The 8,846-nt window shown below is 45.2% G+C and overlaps 1 protein-coding gene across 1 annotated transcript in view; it reads left to right on the top strand.

Annotated features, from left to right (window-relative positions):
• The first annotated feature begins 610 nt into the window (after positions 1–610).
• The window catches only part of KIF11 (kinesin family member 11), a 58,377-nt gene continuing 50,141 nt past the window's right edge, over positions 611–8,846 (top strand). Inside the window, exon 1 of the mRNA XM_073596045.1 lies at positions 611–749. The gene's annotated coding sequence lies outside the window, so the exon portion shown is untranslated. The remainder of the gene's footprint in view (positions 750–8,846) is intronic.

The following is an 8,846-nucleotide window of genomic DNA, read 5'->3' as shown; positions in this document are numbered from 1 at the left end:
GCGCAAATACGGTGTGACAGAAAGTATTGCAACGACTGCCACTTTATTCTCTAGGGTGTTAGGGAAAAAAAAGTATAATGTTTAGGGGTTCTAAGTAATTTTTTAGCAAAAAAAGAAAACTGTTTTTAACTTGTAAACAACAAATCTCAGAAGAGGCTTGGTCATTATATCTAGCAGTTTTAGAAATATGACTCTTCTATGGGGGAAATTATCACAACTGGCACATCTGTGCATAGTAACCAATCAGCTTCTATCTTCAGTTTGGCTTTTAAAGTTAAAAGCTGATTGGTTGCTATATGCCCATCTGCTCCAGTACATTCCCCTCTATGTATCCAATCTACGTAAATAAACAGGACGCCCAACGAGCGAACACAGAAGAAATAAAGGTCCAGTGTAAAAATGAGGCATGCAGAGCCAATCATACACAGCCCCTACGTGTGACATCATCACCCCCTCCCCTCCACTGCGGCGTCAGGATTTTAAATGTTATCACGTGCTTTAAGATCCAGCCAATCCGCAGGCATTTGCCAGCTTTTCCGTCTCGGCCCGCCCTTCTGTCATAGCTCTGTCCAATAACAAAGAAGGTTCCAGTGGTGTAGCCAATGATAGACCACGGATAATCCCGAAACGTGATTGGCTGTACCAATCGGAAGCGCAATTTTCAAATGTGCCGTGTGTAGAGCGCCGCTGTAATCTGTACAACGTCCCCGGCTACCCAGGCGGCTCCGATCCCGGCACGGCGACACCAGGTAAGGGCGGACCAGGGTACGATCACATACAGAGAGAGGGAGGATCATCACACACCGATCACTACCGGGAGAGAGGAGTGTCTCCGGACTGAGATCACACCCGCCCCTATTAACCTACACATACAACGGGGCCAGCTGTGACTGCTGATGGGTTTATATTGATTTTTTGTTATTTTTATGTAACCAAAGGCAACCCATCTGTGTAATTCTAGTTGTGTGTAGTGGTGGGGGGTCAGAGCCTCTGCCAGGTTTTACTGTCTGTGTCCTATGATGAGATTCAAGGATTGCTCATCCTTCCAGCAACCCTCTCCTCTGAAAGAGATCTGTGGTGGGTCGCTTTTCCAAGGTGCCTCATTTCACTGCAACCATGCATATGCTTACACTCAATTTCTGGGGGGGGGGGGGGACCATTTTCTGGTCATGTTTTGCAGGGGTACAGCCCTAATCAGACAAAGCATTAAAGTATAACCAAAGGCAAACTTTTTATTTCTTTTAGATGGAGTGTAGGTGGATTAGAACCCCTGTCAGTTTTTATAGCTGTCTGTGTCCACATTAGGGAGATTCACCCTTTCTCCTATTTGTCCTGTTCACCATTATCATTGAAAGTAAGAGAAAAATCCCACATTTTGGGTTGTCCCCAGAAAAGTAGTAGAGGGAAAATCTTCCAATGGGGACACTACATCTGGTCACCCCCATGTAATTCCCTTAGTTTGCGGGGATTTTCTTTCACTTCCTGTTTGGCTATAGGACAGGAAGTGAATCTCTGCAATGGGACATGGATGGCGGAAAAAAAAATAATAATCTGACAGGTGTTCTAACCCTCCCTTACTCCATCCAAAATTATAAATAACATTTGCCTAAAGTTCTACTTGAAGTTCTTTGTAGTTGCTGAGATTTGCCTGTCTAAAAATGTCCCCTTTTCCTGGGTGGCTCCATCGCCATGGTGACACAAGGTGTGTTATCCTCTACCCAGAAGTTGGGGGAGAAGTGGTGCTGTGATCTGGCAGCTGATGGCGGTGGATATAGATTGTAAGTTCCAATGAGCAGGGCCCTCTGATCCCTCCTGTTTTGATTTGTATTGTAATTGTACTGTCTGCCCTCATGTTGTAAAGCGCTGCGCAAACTGTTGGCGCTATATAAATCCTGTATAATAATAATAACGTGTTTTTATGTGGGAACAAATATGTAATGGGGATTGCTGAAGAGGTTCTGTAGAAAGTAGCCTTTCATACGGGGGGGGGGGGGGGGGGTTTAAAGCGGAACTAAACCCTTCGATTTAACCACTTAAAACGTAACTTCTGCTTTAAGTGCAGGTGACCCCCTGACATGCCACTTTTGGCATGTCCTTTTTTTTTTTTTTTTTTTTTTTTTTTTTTTTTTTTTTTTGGGAGGGGGGCGGGTACCCTGTTTTTACAGGCACCCAGCTACCACTTCCTCCCTTGGCTCCGCAGCGCCAGAAGGAAGATCACCTCTCCCCCCCCTCCCTGCAATCTTTTGGGACCCGTCACAGGTCCCAGAAGATTGCCCGGCCATTCACAGCACAGCTCGCCCTTGATGCCACAGCCCAGCGCCCACAGTTAGAATGCCGGCGCCTCGGAGAGGAGTGGGGCTTCCTGCACCCGCATCGCTGGCTCATGGGATAGGTAAGTGTCTGATTGTTAAAAGTCATCAACTACACTTTTTGTAGCTGCTGCCTTTTAAATGGGTGGAACTCCGCTTTAAGGGGCAGAAGAATTAAAGCAGAGTCCTGCCAAAATAAAAAAATAAAAAAATGCAACAGTCAGCAGCTACAAATACTGCAGCTGCTGACTTGTAAAATAAGGACACTCACCTGACGCCCGCGATGTCCCCACCTGAAGCCGACCCGTCCCTCAGCTCCAGGGTGCGGGCGCCGCCATCTTCAGTAAAGGAATCGGGCAGTGAAGCCTTTTGGCTTCACAGCCTGGTTCCCTACTGTGCAAGTCACGCTGTGCGTCCTGACTGGTCCCTGCTGTTTTCTGGGACTCGTGTGTCTCTCAGAAGACAGCGGGGGGACGGAGGAGGGGCCGGACATGGCGTAGATCGCCGTGGATCCTGGAAGTTGGAGAAAATACCTGTATTAGACAGGTATCTGCTCCCCCCTGAAAGGAGCCAAATGTGACACTGGATGGGGGGAGGAACTCTTGCGTGGAACTCCGCTCACCAGCCCATTTTTTGCGATACGGCACTGCATCGCTTTAACAATTGCGCGGTTGTGCAACGCTGTACCCAAACAAAATTGATGTCCATTTTTTTCCCCCACAAATAGAGCTTTCTTTTGGTGGTATTTGATCACCTCTGTGGTTTTTATTTTTTGCACTATAAATAAAGAGCGTTAATTTTGAAAAAAATAAAAGCTTTTTTACTTTTTGCTATAATGCATATCCAAAAAAATATATATATATAAAAACGAATTTATTCATCACTTTAGGTCGATGTGTATTCTTCTACATATTTTTGGTAAAAAATGTTTGCAATAGGCGTATATTGATTGGTTTGCGCAAAAGTTATGGCGTCTACAAACTGCAATAGATTTAGGGACTTTTATTTAATTTGATTTATTGTTTTTACTGGTAATAGTGACGATCTGCGACTTTTTTTTTATTTTTTTGCGGGATTGCAGTGGACAAATCTGACCCCAAATGCCACTTCTTGGGGACCAGTGAAATGATTACATTGATCAGTGCTATAAAAATGCACTGATCGATGTAAAAAGGACATTGGCAGGGAAGGGGATTAACACTAGGGGGCGATCAAGGGGTTAACTGTGTTCCCTCAGCGTGTTCTCACTGTAGGGTGGGATGGGTTCCCTGGAACATGACAGAGATCACTGGGAACAGTAGATCTGACATGTCCCCTGTCAGAATGGGGATCCGCCTTGTTTACAAAGGCAGATCCCCATTCTTCCTCTGTACTAGGCAATTGCAGGCCGCTGGCTGACATTGAGTCTGCCCAACCCACGAGCACGCTCCTGCAGTGGGCACGCGTCCGCGGCACATGCCCGCCATACAGGCCAACCTGTCGCCATAGAACGATGGTGGCTGGTCAACAACTAGTTAAAGTGGTAGTAAACCGCTGAGGTTTTTTTTTTTTTTTTTTTGCTGTCTTTTTAATCCCTTATCCTGCAAGGCAATGCTACAGCCTGCTAGTATACATCACATACTTGCATATTATGTGAAACTTAAGAAAATCCTCCAGTGCCACGCTGTCCATGATGGAGCGTGCATCTTCGCCTGGTCTTCAATCTGGGTTCGTGGACTCCGGCTCTGTGAGTGGCTGGAACCGCGATGTCACTCCAGCACATGCGTGCAGGAGCCAACGTTCACACCAATGCGATGCGGGAACCAGTGCGATTCCAGTGCTGGTTTCTGCATCATGTCTCCCTCGCAGGCAGTTTACATTGCTCTCTGCAAACCGCTGCGGGTGTCAATACAAAGTTAATGACGCCCCCAGATCGGTTCACAGATCGCAGTGCGACCTGAGAAATCGGACGTATTGCATGTGAACACCCATGTGATACGAATCCTGTGCGGGGGCAAAAAAGGTTCCTGCACCTTTTTTTTGAGTGAATCCAATGCGAGTTCAGCCATACAACTGTATGCCTGAATTTGCATTCCACAGACATCACATGTGATCGGCACAGCAATGCGGGCGCAAATCACATGCGATGTCTGTGTTCACATTTGTGTAAACCCAGGCTGAAGTAACGGCACGGCATGCCATTCCTCCTAAGCGCATGCGCCCGTGATGTCACCGGCTGCATCAAAAGTAAATATCTCATAAACGGTGCACGTTTAGGAGATTTTTGCTGTACCTATAGGTAAGCCTTATTATATGCTTGCCTATAGATAAAAGTCATGACTGGGAGTTTACTCCCACTTTAGGGTGCCGGTTCACACCAGCATGATGTGGGAACCACCGTAATTCAAGTGCAGGTTTCTGCATCGCATAGGACTCTCAGGCAGTTAACACTGCCCTATGCGAACCGCTGCGGGTATCAATAGAAAGTTAATGACACCCCCAGATCAGTTCGCATATCGCAGTGTGAACTGTCAAATAGTGTAGGAATCGGATCGCATGGGTGTTTACATAGGCATACATGTATGTCCGTTTTTCATCCGAAAACAGATGGATGAAAAACAGACATACGGTCCGCCCCTGTGAAAGGGGCCTTAATCTTTTCACTGCCAGAGCTGATTTTGCATTTTTTTGCACACATGCTTAAAAAAAAATATTTTAGGCCTCAAGGTTACATTAAACTCCCAAAATATATATTTTCTCAAAGACACCCATGAGAATAAAATAGTGGTAGTTCCAACAAGAAGTGTGAACCAAAATCCCTCCTGAGATGTGTGTAAACCTGGTAACTAACTACAAGAAACGTCTTACCTCCGTGCTTGCCAACAAGGGTTTCTCTACCAACTACTAAGCCATGTTTTTCTTGGGGATCAAATACTTATTTTACTCATTGAACTGCAACTTAATTTATAAAAAAAAATTGTGTGGTTTTTTTTTTTTTGTTTTTTTTTTTTCTGGATTTTTGGTTGATATTCTGTCTATCATTTAAAATACACCTATGATAAAAAAAGATAGACCCTTTCAATAAAAATGTATTGTTTAAAAAAAAAAAAAAAAAAAGACCCTTCATTTCTTTGTAAGTGGGCAAACTTACAGAATCTGCTGGGGATCAAATTTCCTCTCTGTATACTCCCTAGATGTGTCATATATATTTACATATATGGGTTAGTAAGGCCTAAAGCTGAAGTTTTAGGTATGAATATTTTTGCGGTTACATTGGTACAGCTTGGATAAATGTTAGGTATGTTTTGTGCTGTACCTGGTTGATCACCAGTCGTGCAATCTGGAAATCACTATAGTGAGCACTGCTGCTACAGTGATCTCCACTATCTTTCAGGTCCTGTGCCGAGCGGCTGCCTTGCTGTTTAGTGGACATAAGAAGTTGCTCTCTGTGTCATTCAGGAAAACATTTGCTTTTTCTCAATGAATGCAAAACATTTTCTGGTTGGATGAGGTGGCGATTGTGATGTCCCTGCCCCGCCTCCCCACCTTGGCAAAAATTGAAAGCAGTGTTCCACCAAAAAAAAAATGTACTACTGCAGCTGCTGGCTTTTAACAATAGGACACTTACCTGTCCTGGAGTCCAGCAATGTCGGCACTGCAGCTGATGTTTCCATCAGCTGTCGGATGCTGCCGCCGCCATTGCGGGTAAGGGTACCCGGCAGTGTAGCCTTACGGTTTCGCGCCGGGAACCTTACTGCGCATGCACGAGACCCCGCTCCTCTCTCCTACTGGCCTGGCGACAGGGAGAAGAGGAGGCGGGAGCCCCGGGGTCATGTCACTGGCCGCGGCCCGGACTCCAGGAAGTGGGAACAGGATACCTGTCAAAGACAGGTATCCTGTCCCTACCCCCCCCCCCCCCCCCCCCCCGAAAGGTGCCAATTGTGGCACCAGAGGGGGAGAGGAGACAAATGAGCGCAAGTTCCACTTCTGGGTGGAACTCCGCTTTAAGATCTTGAGGAACCCCTCAAAAAATGTTTACATCTACAGCTCATGGAACTTTGGCGTAATCGGTGAGCTGTTGATATAACAATTATCTTAAATAGGGTTAAATAATCAGATTAATATTAAAACGTACCTAATTTAAAGTGGTTGTAAACCTAGTTACACCACTTGTACCTACAGGTAAGCCTATAATAAGGCTTACCTGTAGGTACTGTAAATATCTCCTGAACTTGCACGTTTTAGGAGATGTTTACCATATAGGCTTGCGCCAACGTCATCGGCGCATGCACACTGAAGAAACTGCTCACTCGTGTGGTTTCTTCAGCAGCCATGCCGTGACCGGCGGCTCCTGCGCGCATGCGCGGGAGTGACGTTATCGCGGCTTCGGCTAATAAAAGGCCGGAGCCCGCAAATGCAGAAATAACTCCAGGAGACAAGTCGCCGGTCACAGCAGTGTGTGGGGCCGCTGCAACGGCTTCGATCTAAGGTAAGTATTTCATAATGAGCTAGCATGCAATGCATACTAGCTCGTTATGCCTTTCTCTTACAGGGTTTTTTTCTTTTTTTTTTTTTTTTTTTTTTTTTTTGTTTGGGTTTACAACCACTTTAATGTGAAGCTTGTGCTTTTTATTTTTTGCACATATGCTCCATTCTGGGTCCAATAAACAGCATATAAGGGGTCTGGAGAGCATATTACATGGGGCACACAGCAGCAAGGCCTATTACAGTATCGGTTTCCTTCATATGCAGAGCTTGGCAGGGAAGCTGCTGTGATAAGTCATCTTGTGGCACGGTTCCCCCCCCCCCAAGTTTTTAATGAATTTTTGTTTGATAGGTGAATTGTGCAACCAATTGTTCTAACAATGTAGTATTGGCAAGGAAAATTCACTTTTTGGTGGTAAATTTAGTGCAGCAACTCAATCAGTCTAAAGCTGGCCATACACCTATAGATTATCTGCAGATTTTCTATGGTTAGATGAAAAAAGTGCAACGGATTTTTCCATGTTCGCTAAACTGTGTGGATGGAGGAATCTTCCACTTTTTCCATCTAACCATAGAAAATCTGCAGATAATCTATAGGTGTATGGCCAGCTTTACCTGTTTTTAGCAAAAAATGTATTCACCAGGCTGGTCCTGCACTTTATCTGGTACTTGTGATAAGGGATGACAAGTGAAAGTTGCAATCACTTCCAGGTTCCTACGTATCGGATTGTGCTTCTTCTAGAGTCCTCACTATGCTCCCAGATACAAGAGCGCTCAGATATGCACCAACTTCCATGGTCACTCATTCTAGACCCCCCCACCCCTTTCATGCCTCAAGATTGACCCATCACTAATAGGTGGGCTCACCAACCAGAAGTGGCGGCTCAGACCTGGCAACCATAAAATGTGGTTGCTCTTTGTATACAGGCCTGGTGTTTGGGAGCTGCAGGGTGTTGTAGAAGAAAAGTGGTGCGGCAGGGTGGACTGCTCCCTGTTGTTCCCTGCCAGTGATCATAATAATCCAGATACAGGTTTATTGAAATGTAAATTACATTGAGACTGTACACTTAGCCTTCACGTTGTAGGGGGTTGAGCCTTGATCTCTTCGTCAGGGCTTAGAGGACCCCCTTCCCTTAACCTTTTATAGAAAGACCTAAATAAGATCTAAAACCTAAATAAATACTCTTGCCTACCTTCATGCTTGCCTGTCCTTCCCATTTAGTCTTTTTTATGGTGTCTCTGGCATTCTGACCATTTCTTTCCTGGGTCAGCACACAAAATAGTTGTACTGCGGCTGTGTGAGATGAAACAAAAGACCTTTTCTACATGATCTTGAAAAGTCTTCTCCTTTCCACTTTATCCAAAAGAAAAATGAAAGGCATGATGAGGGGTCAGAACCGCTCTCCGATTTTTGATTGCGATCTGTTTCCTTTAGGCTCGGTTCAAATATATGCAGTGTGCGGGAAACGAAGCGAATCCTGTGTGTTTTCTGCACCGCATTGAAATTGCACGGCGTTCATGCGAACCGCAGGGGGCGTCAATAATAAGTTAACGTCAGCCCAAAATGGTTCGTGAAACACATTGCGATTGATTGGATTGCATAGGTGTGAACACCCATGTGATCCGGTTCCAGGGAGGGGGGTGGGTAGGGTCCTGTGGATTTAGTGCGTCTTGATCCATAAAAATGGCTCAAATTGCACTGCACAGACATCGCATGTGATATGAATAGGAATGCGGTGTGATCCCATCAAATCATTCTTTGCAGCTTTTACCTTTTGTACCACCACCCCCTCCCTTTAGAATGTAAGCTCTACGAGCAGGGCCCTCCTGTACCTTTTGTATTGAACTGTACTGTAATTGTGTTGTCCCCCTTATACATTGTAAAGTGCTGCGTAAACTGTTGGCGCTATATAAATCTTGCATAATAATAATAATTCCTATCTGAATCGCATGTGGTGTCCCACACCGAATATATGTGAAACCAGCCTTAGGAAAGTCCAAAATTTTGAGCCACCAGAACAGGAATAGAGGGGAAATTTTTAAAGGGACACCTGGTCCTCTTGCAGCAGCTCA

Source organism: Aquarana catesbeiana, linkage group LG08, assembly GCF_042186555.1.
Source record: "Aquarana catesbeiana isolate 2022-GZ linkage group LG08, ASM4218655v1, whole genome shotgun sequence".
Lineage (NCBI taxonomy): Eukaryota > Metazoa > Chordata > Amphibia > Anura > Ranidae > Aquarana > Aquarana catesbeiana.
This window is presented reverse-complemented; position numbering and strand designations above follow the sequence as displayed.